The sequence below is a fragment of the Ixodes scapularis genome, unplaced genomic scaffold (genome assembly GCF_016920785.2).
Source record: "Ixodes scapularis isolate PalLabHiFi unplaced genomic scaffold, ASM1692078v2 PGA_scaffold5__190_contigs__length_132052651, whole genome shotgun sequence".
In the NCBI taxonomy this organism is placed as follows: domain Eukaryota; kingdom Metazoa; phylum Arthropoda; class Arachnida; order Ixodida; family Ixodidae; genus Ixodes; species Ixodes scapularis.
Genome location: NW_024609880.1, coordinates 88627014 through 88640106, shown reverse-complemented (window position 1 = coordinate 88640106; position 13093 = coordinate 88627014).

Sequence of the window (13093 nt, the reverse complement as noted above, 5' to 3'; positions counted from 1 at the left end):
CTAACCAGTACTTGTTACTTTCCCAACCACTAGAACAATCTTTGTCGTACAAGTATTTGGGCGTGTATTTTACAGACTCATTATCATGGATAGAGCAAATAAAAAATAGCGCACTAAAAACACTTGGTTTGGGAAAAAGCCATTTGTATGAGAAAATGTTTGTGTTCAATAAAGACATGAATCATACAAGATATATAATAACCATATAAAAACTATATGAGAACTATATAAGATACATAAGAAACTTCTAACAAGTTTCTTATATATTCTTATATAGTTCTTATGTTTCTTATAGGGCTCTTATATATCATATCTTGGATGATTCATATGTGTATTGGACACAGAAATTCCTCATACAAATGTTATTTTTCAGTAGGGATCTAGCTCAAATTAAGACAAAACAACTCGCATACAAAACATTTATCCTCCCAACATTAGAATATGCAAGCATGATTTGGAATCCATACCTAAGTTACCTAATCTCGAGGCTCGAATCTTCATAACAAAGCAGCCAGATTTATATGCAGTGATTATTCATCCGAAACTAGTGTCTCAGCTTTAAAAGCTAGTATAAATCTTCCTAATCTAGAAAGAAGACAAAAAATAGCCCGATTGTGTTTTTTTTTTCAAGATTTACATTACTCAAATTACAATTTTCAATCCATTTAGTGCTGGGCTGCCAATTTTATATCATCCATATTAGATAATTCCTGCAAGATTGAACCATTTTAGTGCCATACTTACACTTCCCTCTTTTCTTCCTTGGTACATTGCAACACTGACTGGAACAAACTACCTGACCATATTGTAACTGAGAGATATCCCCTTTTCATTTAAAAAGAAGTGCATCAATTTGTGTAACTGAACCTTGATTTGTAAAACTGCATCATAACAATAACCTGCTAATCAGCGTTTTTTTTTGTGTGTGTGTGTGTGACATTTTTTTGTTGGTGTCTGTTTTTTATGTTTAATTACTTTTTTGTCGTTTATTTTTGAATCCCCCTGATGTAATGCCTTTGAGGTGAATGAAATTAAAGGGCATGAATGCCTCTGCATCTATTATTGAATTGGGTAATTCAATAAACAATTCACACGCGGCTGGAGCTTGCAGGCGAGAAGTTGTACGTTTTGAGTTAAATTCACAGATTATTGCCGACGAAGGCCTTGATCGAGTGGAAACCAGCGAAGCAGTAACATGCCGCAGCCTCAATGTTGTGGCCTTACACTGCACCATGGGTTGAGCACACCGTTGCCGCACACACTTTCTTTTTTTTTTAACAACTAACGACAGTACATTGCCCTGCGATTGAATTAATTATTGTAGACGATATCCCCAGCAAACTTGCGCGTCAAAATGAGCAAAACTGCTCGAAAAAATTGCGGTGGCTTAGCTCGGCTATGCCAGGATATACGTAGTGTGAGCTTATGCGCACAAAATGAGAGGCGCTATGAAGCGGCTCCGGTGTAGCGTCAGGCTTGGCTACTGCGCAACGGAGGCGCACAGCTGGGCACGCGGCGGCGCCAGTGCGTCTGCCGCGGCTATGACTTCCCTCCACTGGAATGCGCAGACCGGCGAGGCGGGCGCGGCACTGGCTGTTCCGGCGCGCCAGCTGCGCGCCGTGTGAGGTCACTGCTCCTCGCGCATGCGCAGCACGGAGCGCGGCTTATTATGCGAGCCACGCGAAACTGTTCAACCTCGGCCAGTGTATACCTCACGATACAAACTAGCCAGAATAAGCACCAGCGGGGGTTTCGGTACTGCCGAGGGAACCCTCATGCGCGCAACAAGTATACTCCCCACTCCGAACCTGCTTCCAAAAGAACAGATTCGAAAAATTGGTCGTCGGCGAGTTGGCCTTCGACCAATTGTCCTAGAACCTCAATTCCTTTACAGTGCCTCATTTGAGACGTGCATTTTTTAACTTCAAACGCTATGTTTAGGGCTCAGCGCTTTCGGGTTAAACCGGATATAACCGGTAAAAGTACGCCAAATTCATTTTTCCAAATTCGGTCTTAACTGAAAAAGTTCAGTATTTTCGAGGGTGTCTGGAGTGGTTCGTGTGCGGGTGGAGGGGGGGGGGGGGAGGGGGGAATGTGACTCATAACTAGGGTTTCGTGTTACCCGCCGGTAAATGTCTCGTCTATCCGGATTTATCTGGTAAACTCTGAATTTCGATGTGCCAATTCCTCCCCCCCCCCCCCCCCCCCACACACATATATTTTACAATTAATGGTTTAATCAGCGCGTAGAGTAAATGGTCCTGGGAAAATGCCACCACACATATCTTTCAAATTTTGGTCAGGACAACAGGTCATTGTACTATCGGGTGAAGACAAAAGTCACTGTTTATGTTTCCGGTTTGGGTCATACTATCTGTGCCTGAGAGGAAGGAAAGGTTGTGTTTTTGGAACCGTGAAAGCTATGGACCATAAAAAATACATAAAGTGGGGAAGAGGACAGTTGAAACTTCTCTATTTTATCCTTTTCCACTCTACCTCTTGCGGCCCCGCGGTAGGTTGATGGAATAGCATGGAATGAACACAGACTTCCCAGCAACTACCTCCAGTAGGATATTCATTTTAAGGTATCGACATTTATCGAAATAACACTTGTGTGCCACTTTTGTTCTAGGACAAATTAGTATTGCTAGTAGTAATGGCACCAACGCCAAATCCAACTGAAGAAAATATTAATTGATACAATCGCGTTTTTTTTTTCTTTTTCGTCCAGCATACGTTTACATTTGGATATTATTTGTTTATTTTTAATAAGAAACACTGCAAAATTGAGCTCCGAATTTCGGAGAATTCGGAATCAAACAAAAAGGAACTACGATTTACTCCGAATTTTCGGCAAAAAATAAACTCAGAAAAACACCCTCCGAACTTGACGAAAACTAAACTCCGAAAACACGGAACCCCACTCATTACTGACCTTATGACCACTTCCTTTCGAAGTTTTAAGCTTGTCTGCGAGATTAGTTCAACTTTCAACAAAAGCTCCGGGGGCGCAGGGGTCTTCAGGACGAAATCTGGGTTTTTCACCTGATAAGAATTTGTACCGAATTTTTTGTTAAAAGAAAAGATTTTATTCGTGAAATCAAACAACGGAAATCAAGAGCGTCCGTAAATGCCTCGCATTTTTAACAGCCCTAGCTTCCGTCTACTAGAGGAGGGCATAAATACGAGTGTTTTATTGTCATTTCTGCCGTCGGCTCGAATTTATCACCTCTCGCAGTCGTGAAAATGGGGGAAGCGCACCGAGTACAATGCTTGCTAATTTCTCCATTTTGATATTTGCCTCTCCGACCGAAGTGGTACTGAAGCTCATGCTCGTCCTGTGTACAAATACGAGCACACGACGATAATGTCAGATCACGATAAGGCCCCAGCGCGTCTTACAGAACGGGTCGCGTCGGCTGCCAAAGACGTCAACAAATAAGAAGACCAGTACCTGGTGCTCAATATACATTTTACATAAACGCTTTTAATTATTGCATTTTCGCTAGTATACTGGTTTTCGTCAATAAACCTAAAATAACTGAGAAGTTTATGAGTCTACAAATATTCACCGCAATAAACCGAAAACTTTTGTTTGGAATAAAAACCGGAAAAAAAAAAGTGCGCAGAATTTCAAATAATACAAACCGAAAACGCCGAACTCTAGCTATGTTTTCAATGTCATGTTGTGACGCTGTGCTATTTTGTCGCTGTGCTGTTTTGACTTCGTGCTGTTTTGACGCCGTGCTGTTTTGGCACGTGCTCTTCTGTCGCTGTGCCGTTTTGACGCTGTGCTGTTTTGTCGCGTGATATTTTGACGCGTGCTGTTTTGTCGCCGTGCTGTTTTGACGCTGTGCTGTTTTGACCGTGCTGTTTTGACCGTGCTCTTTTGTCGCGTGCTGTTATGTCGTGTGCTGTTCTGTCATGGTGCCCGTATCCTATTTCATCCTGCTTTTTTTTTGTGGGAGAGAATCCTCTAGTCTCTTTTGAACCAGTAATAGAATTTCTTATTAGTATTGGCCTTTTACATCGACTCTAGCCTTTTGGTCATCCTTTTGTGAAACCCGTCGACGGTACGCCGAGACTAAAGCCCTCCCATCAAGTACGGCTGCGGAAGTCGCCAGGTTTTTCATTGAATCCATTGTCCTCTGGCACGGTGCCCTCGAAGTCCTCATTACAAACCGGGGATCATCGTTCATGGCCCAGCTGGCGCAAGAGATCCTTCGTCTCAGTGGCACCGGCCACCGTCGAAACACTGCGTACCATCCGCCGACAAATGGTCTAACAGAACGGCTAAGCAAGACTATTGTCGACATGGTCTCCATGTATGTCGATGTAGAGCACAAGACTTGGGACGAGGTGTTACCCTACGTCACGTTTGCTTACAACATGGTGTTGCAAGAGACCACAGGAGTAACCCCGTTTTAACTGGTGCTAGGCAGAAAAGTAACTACCATATTCGACGCAATGCTACCCCACGAACCAGCTGACGATGGGATCCCCGACGCCCAGGTGGTTGCTCAACGAGCCGAAGAAGTTCGCCAGCTCGCCCGACTCCGAATTCAAGATCAACAACGTGGCCACGCTACCCGGACCAACCTTCGCAGGATCGACGTTCGCTTCAAGCCCGGAGACCGTGTGTGGGTTTGCACCCCAATACGACGACGCGGTCTAAGCGAGAAACTCCTGAAGCGCTACTTCGGACCCCACAAAGTGCTTCGTCGACTCGGGGATCTGAACTACGAGGTGATGCCTGACGGAACACGGGCTTCATCACGCCGCCCTCCACGACTGGAAGTCGTCCACGTCGTGCGGCGCGATAAGACTGTGAACTGTGATCTTGTGCAACGCTTGATAGGATTGTGTTCTTCCAGCTTCCGTATTTTCTCATTCTTTTGTTTGTCTTGCTCTGTTTTGTTGCCTTTCAAGTGGCATCGAGCCGATGCTTTTTTAAAGAGAGGAGTAATGCCACGCGCGTCGGCGAGCAACCGCGTGCGTGGCAGAGTGGTTACTGCGTTTGACTGTCCCGCGGAAAGTCTAGGTTCGATTCCAGACGGTGGAATGTTCTTTTATTTATTCTTTCAACATTGCGTTCTCGTGAGTTCGAGAACACTCTCGACTGTTCGAGTTCCGAATGTTCTAGTCGCCGAACGTTCTAGGCCGATTGTTTCAGAAGCCGACGCGCGTACATAAGGGGCTCCGCGTGGCGATTTGCAGTCAGTCTCGCGGCTCTCGCCCCAGCGTTCGACTCTCGGCTCTCGCCCCGCGACGCTCTGCTGTTATCTTCTGTTTCCTTTTTTTTTTTATTGTTGGACACAAGTTCGCCCCATTAAACGTCCAGTTTACTCGGTCATTCGCCGCCTCATCAGTTGTCATTCGTGACAACTGATGAGGGGCTCCGCGTGGCGATCCGAAAGCAGTCTCGCCCCAGCGTTCGATCCTGCTGTTCCGACGACATCCACGTCTGCAACGCTAACCTTCTTCCAGTTTCTTTCGAGCATAAGGTAGCCCCATTAAACGTTTATTTCCCAAGTTATTAAGGCGAAAGCTTTATATGTCTAGTCGTTCAGTTGACCTTCAGAAAACACGTCGGTGACACGAAAGGTACCGAAACGAAAGGTACCAACGAAACGGTGTCATAAGTGCGCCGTCAGAGAGCGCGCTGTTTTCAGAGGTTCGCTATCAACGGAATCACAGCCGACGCCACGATTCAAGTTATCCTATGAAACGGCGCCAAAGGCGCGTCGTCAGAGAGAGTGCTGTCTTCAGAGGTTCGCTATCACCGGGACCACAGCCGACGCCACGATCCGAGTGAGATGAAACGGCGCCAAAACTGCGTCATCGGAGAGCGCGCTGTCTTTGGAGGTTCGCGACCACAACCGACGCCACCATCCGAGTGATCCAATGAAACGGCACCAAAAGTGCGTCATCAGAGAACCCGCTTTCTTCTAAAGTACGCTATCACGTTTACATCGGCGCTTGGCTTTCGCCTTCAAGTCGTCGTAGGGCAACGTTATGAAAACAACTCAGTTGGAAAATTGCCATAGAGCCTGCTCTGAAAAAAGTGGCACCGATCCGTACTCAAGAGTGAGTGAGTGAACGACTTTATTGAACCAAATCGCAAGGCCTAGTACCGTGGGTTCGGGATTAGGGGATGGGGAGTATGGGAGGGTTGACTCTTCTTTGTCGTAGACGGGTTCTCAGCCGGGGCCCTAAACTCGTGAAACAGGAAGTGGGAGCCAAAAGTTCGCAAAGCGCGCCGATTGGACGTCGGCGAAAAAAGCGCGAAGTCATCGTCACAGACAGGCCAATCGGTGCGGTCCGTCAACTTCGGCCCCAACTTTATGTTTTACGAGTTTCGGACCCCGGTCTTCAATTTCTTGTGCCCGAGCGATGGCCGCTAGCCGGGTGTCCAGACCCTTGGCCGCCAGGATGGTCTCCCAGACAGGCGGCCCGTCGTCTTGCTCGGGTTGCAGCTCCCGTAGGGCAGCAGGCAGCAGGTCCCCCGGGCACTCCCAATAGGTGTGCCGCCAGAACCCGTCGCCGTTGCCACACTCCTCGCACCTCCCGCTGAAGAGGTCCGGTCAGGTCCTCTCTAGGATGGGGGGGGGGGGGGGGGGGGGGGAGGGTAAGAGTGTTGCGGAGCTGCCTATTCCTCCAGATGGTTTCCTGCTGTCGGGAGAGCCCCTTGTTGGGCCCGGCCAAGGTCTTCCGTGGGAGCCGGAGGCCCCTCAGAACCTCGCCATAGGTTGCGGGGCCTCGGATGTATGGTGAGGCCCCGTAACTGTGGTCACCATTGATCGTGAGGAGGCCTGACTCCCTTGTGGCGCGGTGATGAAGTGCGCGCACCACGGGTGAGTGGGCCATCTCGTTGCCTGTATGCCCAGAGTGTCCGGGCACCCAAGTTAACGTGTGTGTTGCGTCGTAGCTTGCGGGTCTTCTCTCGTACAGCAGGTGCGCCGCTTGTCCAATTCTTCCCCGACTCATGTTGAATAGAGCCGTTCCGGAGTCACTTGTGATGTAGCGATCTTTACACCATGAAGCTCTGCTTGCATACGCGCCAGGACCACAGCAGCTTCTTCCGCTTCATTTATGTCCGTTGCCTTGATTGTAGCAACTGTGTCACGTTGGGAGTTATGTACCGTTATTAGGTATCTTCCAGGTTCGCTGGGGTAGGGTCCTGCGTCCGCATGGAACACGTGCTTTTTCCCAGAGTGCAGCTTGTCGAGTGCTTTTGCCCTGGCAAGTCTTCGTCCGAGGTTGTGCTCTGAGTTCATATTTTTAGGCAGTGGGACGCACCGCATGCTGCTTGTGCACTCTGTCGGCATTGTAAACTCGATATTCCTCTCCTGGTGTGGGGTTATTTCCATTCGGCGCAAGACTTGTCTCCCAACGGTAGTCTTGGCAAACCGTAAAATTTAAGTCTCCCGTTGCGCCTGGACCGTCTTCTCAAATGCGTTGTGAACGCCGATTTGCTCGAGCGCCTCATTCGACGTGGTCGGTTTGATGCCTAAGGCGGTTTTGAAGGACCTCCGGATGATGGTGTCTATTGCGGTTTTCCCGGATGACTTCAGGTCCATGTACGGAGCGGCGTACATGATCCTCCTTAGCGTGAAGGCTTGAACAAGCCGGCAGGTGACATAATCTTTGATCCCATAACTGCGTCTGGAGACTCTCCAGACCAACCGTGCTGCATTGTCCGCCTGTTTCCGAAGCTTTCTGATTGTGTCGCTTTGCTTGTTGCCAGTCGATATTTCCATACCAAGGGCAGCTACCGTGCCTTGGGGTTCTGATGAGCAAGGCGGACTTGTCCGCCGCACATTCGAGACCAATGGCAGCGGCTTCCTCTTTAACCCCGTCGGCTCCTGCCTTGATGGTGTTGCCCATGTACGGCGACGGGAGCGCGGTCCATATCGTTACATCGTCCGCATAAATTGCGTGACTGAGGCCTCCGATATCTTGCAGTCTTTTCGACATTGGGATCATGGCCAGGTTAAAAAGAAGCCGGGACACGACTGCCCTTTGCGGGGTTCCCCGTCCAATGTTTACTTCAACGTCTTCAGACACTCTGCCATCCATTTGTACTTAAGCCATTCTGTCTGATAGAAAGTCTTGGATGTAATTGAAGGTCCTTTCTCCAGGGTTCAATTGGGATACCTGGTGCAAGAAGGCCTCGTGTGAGACGCGATCAAATGCCTTCTTTAGATCCAGGGCCGCAAGAGCCGTCCATCTTTCGGTATTTTCGCCTTCCTTCAATTGGATGAAAACATCCTGCGTAGAGAGGTGCTTTCGGAACCCGAACATGTAGCTCGTAAATAGTTCCTTCTCCTCCGCGAAGTCTTTGACTCTAGCTTGTATAATGCGCTCCAGCAACTTGCCGACACATGAGGTAATCGAGATGGGTCTGAGATTTTCCATCTTGAGGGGTTTGCCAAGCTTCGGAATGAAGCACTCTATCGCATGTTTAAAGCTCTTCGGTAGCCGACCGGTGCACCTTACCTCGTTGAAGAAGGAAGTCAGTGCTGCTATCGATTCGTCGTCCAGATTCCTCAGCATCTTATTGGTGACATTGTCTGCCCCAGGGGCCGATGAGATCTTGAGGTCTTCTAGAGCTCTTCTCAGTTCGTGCTCCGTGATGGGAGCGTCCAGGCGTTCGTTTGGTTCCCCAGAGTAGATTATGTCACCCGTGTTGCTACTTGAAAGAGAGTCTAAGTGCTTCGTCTTGAGCTCTTCAAGGAGGCTGGCCATGTCTTCTTCGTGCTCCCTCAAGATCTTGGCGAGGAGCCTGCGCTTCTCCCCCTCTGTGTCGTCTGGTGCCAGGATGCGCCGGAAGAGGTGCCAAAGGCTCTTCGTGTAGAGTTGGCCTTGTATTCTATTGCACAGTTCACTTATTTCAATTGACCTTCAAGACGCCCTCAGGGAGGGTATTACAGAATGTTTTAACACTCGCGTTTGTAAAATTAATAAAGAAAACAAGAACAATAGGAGTAAAATGACACAAGAAAGTATACAAGGTTAAACTGAATTCGTTCAAAAACAAAACATTGTAAAGACACTTTCACATATGAGGCAGCCGTGAGAATGACTTCGCTCAATTTCTCTTTGAAATGAAGAGGAGAAGATACGGAAACGATGCTGGTGGGGAAGGTCATTCCATTCCTTCGCTGCGTGTGGAAGAAATGAAGCAGACGAGGTCACTGTTCTAGTTTTGGTGCGCATCACGTTGAGTGGATGACCAGTATGATAAAGTGTACGTGCGAATGGCATGATCTACGGTAAATCTGGCTGGAAATCGTAATAGAATTTGTGAAAAAGTGTTAGTGTAAAATATTTTCGGCGAAGTGATAGGTTATCCAGTTGAGCACGTTCCTTTAGGCCGGTGACACTTATTTCATATAAATAGCTAGAAAAAATAAACCTGACTGCACGATCTTGAATTGCTTCTAATTGATGACTGAGGTAATTTTTGAATGGGTCCCACATAACGGCAGCGTACTCTAGCTTTGGGCGGATTAGTGTTTTATAGGCGGCAAGTCTTAAGTTTATTGGTGCGAATTTGAGGTGACCTTTTAGTGTTTCGAGTGATCTGTTAGACTCAGAGATGACATGGTTAATATATAGTGCCCAAGATAGGTTACTAGAGAAGTGCACACCTAGGTATTTATAACTTCGTGCTGGTGGAATTGTGGTCTCATTGATAGAATAGTTGTAGGTTAGTCGGTTAAAGCGCCGATGAAAGGAAACTAAAGTACACTTACTAATGTTTAATAACATTTGCCACAAATCGCACCAGGTTTGAACTCTATTAAGATTATTTTGAAGAGATATCTGGTCACTTAGATTAGTAATATTACGATACACTACACAATCCTCACCGAATAGTCGGACGTTGCACGAAACAGAAGAGGGAAGGTAATTAATGTAAATAGGGAAAAGGAGGGGACCCAAAACAGTTTTAGGACCTTGGAATTAATGTCGTCAATACCCGTCGAGGAGGAAAGTTTTATGGAGGCGATTATGTTAACAATACCAGGGAGAGTAAAAGTAATCGGATTCATCATTGGATACTGAGTGCTGATAGTGGAGGGCAGTCTGTCAAGATTTTCATTAGTAAATATAGAACAGAATGCATCGTTAAGAATGGTGGCGCACTGGCTGTTATCGACACAAGCACCTGACTCATTCATTATGGTTACCGCTGCATCAGGCTTCTGGGGATTTAGCGCTTGCCAAAATTTTCTAGGGTTTTCTTCGAGCATTGACGGGAGTTGTATACAAAAAAAAAGGTTCGCTTGGCTTCCCTGATAACATGTATATAGTCGTTCTCTATTTGATAATATGTGTCCCATAATCGCGCTAATTCAGACAACCGAACCTTTCTAAACGCACGTTTTTTCTTATTATTTAGGCGCTTTAGCTGCCATCGCTGATGGCTCAGTTGCCCGGCGTAACTTTTGATGTCCTTATAAAGTCTGGCCGCACGCTTACAAAGTTCAGGGAAGCGTTTATTCGTACTTTTCCACCTGCTATAAAGTGAGCGATAAGCTTCTAGCATGTGACGAAGGCTGGAATCAATGACGTTGGCCTGGGTGGGATTTTCAACTTCCTTTGTGGCCTAGGCTGTATCGTCCACAACGTCTGCACACCATGCTTCCAACGACTCCATTCCTCTTTCGGAGCGTTTCTGTCGGAATAGGTCCCAGTCTGTACATTCCTGCACGCGGGGTTTAATGCGCTTGAAGCCAGGTAACGATATCTTGAGCTCGATGATATAATGATCACTGCCAAGGTTGTCCCGTGTGTTATGTCAAGAGACATCGTCCAGGTTCATCCCACAGGTTAGGTCAGGGTTGGTTTCTGTTGCCCCACCCGGATTGGCACGCTGTTGCCAATCCGGGTGGGGCACGAGATGTCGTTTAGGAGGAGCGCATCATGAGCATCCGCCAGCTCCACGATGGCCTTGCCTTTGACGTTATCCTTATCAAACCCCCACAGCGTATGATGAGCATTAAAGTCTCCCACGACCAAGGCAGCATTGCCCTCTAGCAATGGGTGAAGCAGTCTAAATGCTTCCGCACAGGATGTTGTGTGGTCCCTTGGGGCGGAGTATATATTGCTGATGAATACACTTTTCTGTCTTTTGCGCTTCGGGAGATACTCAAGCGTAGCTGCTTTAACCGTCCCCTGCAACTCGATGTCGTGTCGATGAACAGCCAGATGTCGCCGGACGAATGTAAAGATGGGTTTGCGTGAGTTGTCACAGTCCATGCCGAAGCGGTCATGACCAGATAGAGCGCAGTTGGGGTTCGCCTCTTGAATCGCAAGGACATCAGGAGGGGCTGTGCTATCCGAGATCATCCTCTTAAGTGAGTTAACTTTTGTGCCGAGGCCCCCGGCATTCCACTGCCGCACTAGAAGGAAGTCGTTACTTTCCATACTGGGTGGTGGGCTTCGGGTTCATTCGGTTTTTGACTGACTGCTGTAATAGGCCAATGTATTCTTCAATTTTGTGGCGTCGCTCGTCAAATGCTGTGATAGTGCTCTGAAAAGCTGAAATGCCATTGGTTGTGCTTTCCCGCACGTCGTGGACTCCCTTCTCCAAGCTCTCTAGAAGGGCGTTGGAGGCCGGGCTGGACTCTACCCGACGTGCCTTGGGCCCTTCGCTGTCCGTGACCGCGGAGGCGTCCGTGCATTCAGACTCTGTGCGTTGCCCTCTCTTCATCGCGGTGCATTCTTCCACCTGCATGTTTTCCTCTTCTACCTAGGGTGTCGGGGGTGCAGGCACTGAGGTCTTGCTGGAGACGCCTTTCTTGGGTCTTGTCTCCTAGGGGCTACCGTTGCTCTTTGAAGTTGGCGTCTAAGATCAAAGATTTTACGCTGTAGCGCTTCCTTTTCTTCACGACACTTTTTCTCGAGAACCGTTTCCTCTTCTCTCATAGCTTTGCGGAAAGCCTCAGTTTCTGTCTGGAGAGAGTTCTGCTCCGTAGGCTTCTTTGCCCCCCCCCCCCCCCCCCCTTGCTTGCGGAGAGCTTGCGAGTTCTTGGTTTGGTCGGTGGTAGCCTTAGTTTTGTTTGCTTGCGGGGTTAATGCCACAAAATCTTCTTCCTGGGGGGTTGGCTTTTTCACAGGGGTTTTAGGTTCATGAATAGCTTTATACCTTTGCTTGCAGTCTCTGCTCCCCTTGTAATGTTGTCCATTACAGATGAGGCAGCGCGGGGTGCCGTCGTATTCCGTACGTACCCCTTCGACCCTGGCGGGGTGGCTGCATATCTCGCCGCAGTTCGGGCACCTACCAGTATTGGGGGTCGGGCAGGCGTCCGCTTTATGCCCTAGTTTCCAGCAGCTTGTGCATGCTGGTTCGGTTTCCAGATAATCATGGAAAGGGAAGAGCCCACAGAGAAACTTGGTGTATCCAGGAGACTCTTGTGTTCCTAGCGTGATCAAGACAGAGGGGGACCTTCCCATAAGTTTCGCATCGATGATGGTCGTATGTGGCTTACACCTGATGAGGTGCTCCAGCATTTCGGCTTCGTTAACGTCCTCTGTAGGGTAAAGTAATCTCGGAACGACGATGCGGCGGAATCTGCCGGGAGTAGTTCTGTGCCCGTACACCTCTACTTTCTTGCCGTGGATGGTGATGTCTTTAATTTCTGCATACTTGCGTGCTCTTTCTGAGTTGTCCGTAAGTACGGATACCGTGTTGCTTCTGCTATTGATCCGAGGTGCGCCGTCGTGACATGCACTCCGGCAGCTTTGATAATTCCATTCAAGAGCTGAGAGCCTGCGACACTCTTCGCGTCAAGGTTTCGCATCCTAATCACAACCGTGTGAGTATTCTTCTCGTTTATTACCGCCGCGGTGAACTCCCTCGCTAGCTTTCGGTTCCGTCGCTTGCCGCTTGCGGTTTGTTATTTATTTCGCGTAGTCGGGGAATTCCCTTTTTTGTCACCATTCCCTGACTCTGGTCGTGCAAGATCTTCCAAGTATCTACGGATATTCTCATCATGCATGCGAGCATGCTCGTCGCCTCTCGAATCTTCCATGCCGTTCGGTGACCGCATGGCCGTGTTAGGCCTAGCCGTTAGGCCTTCCG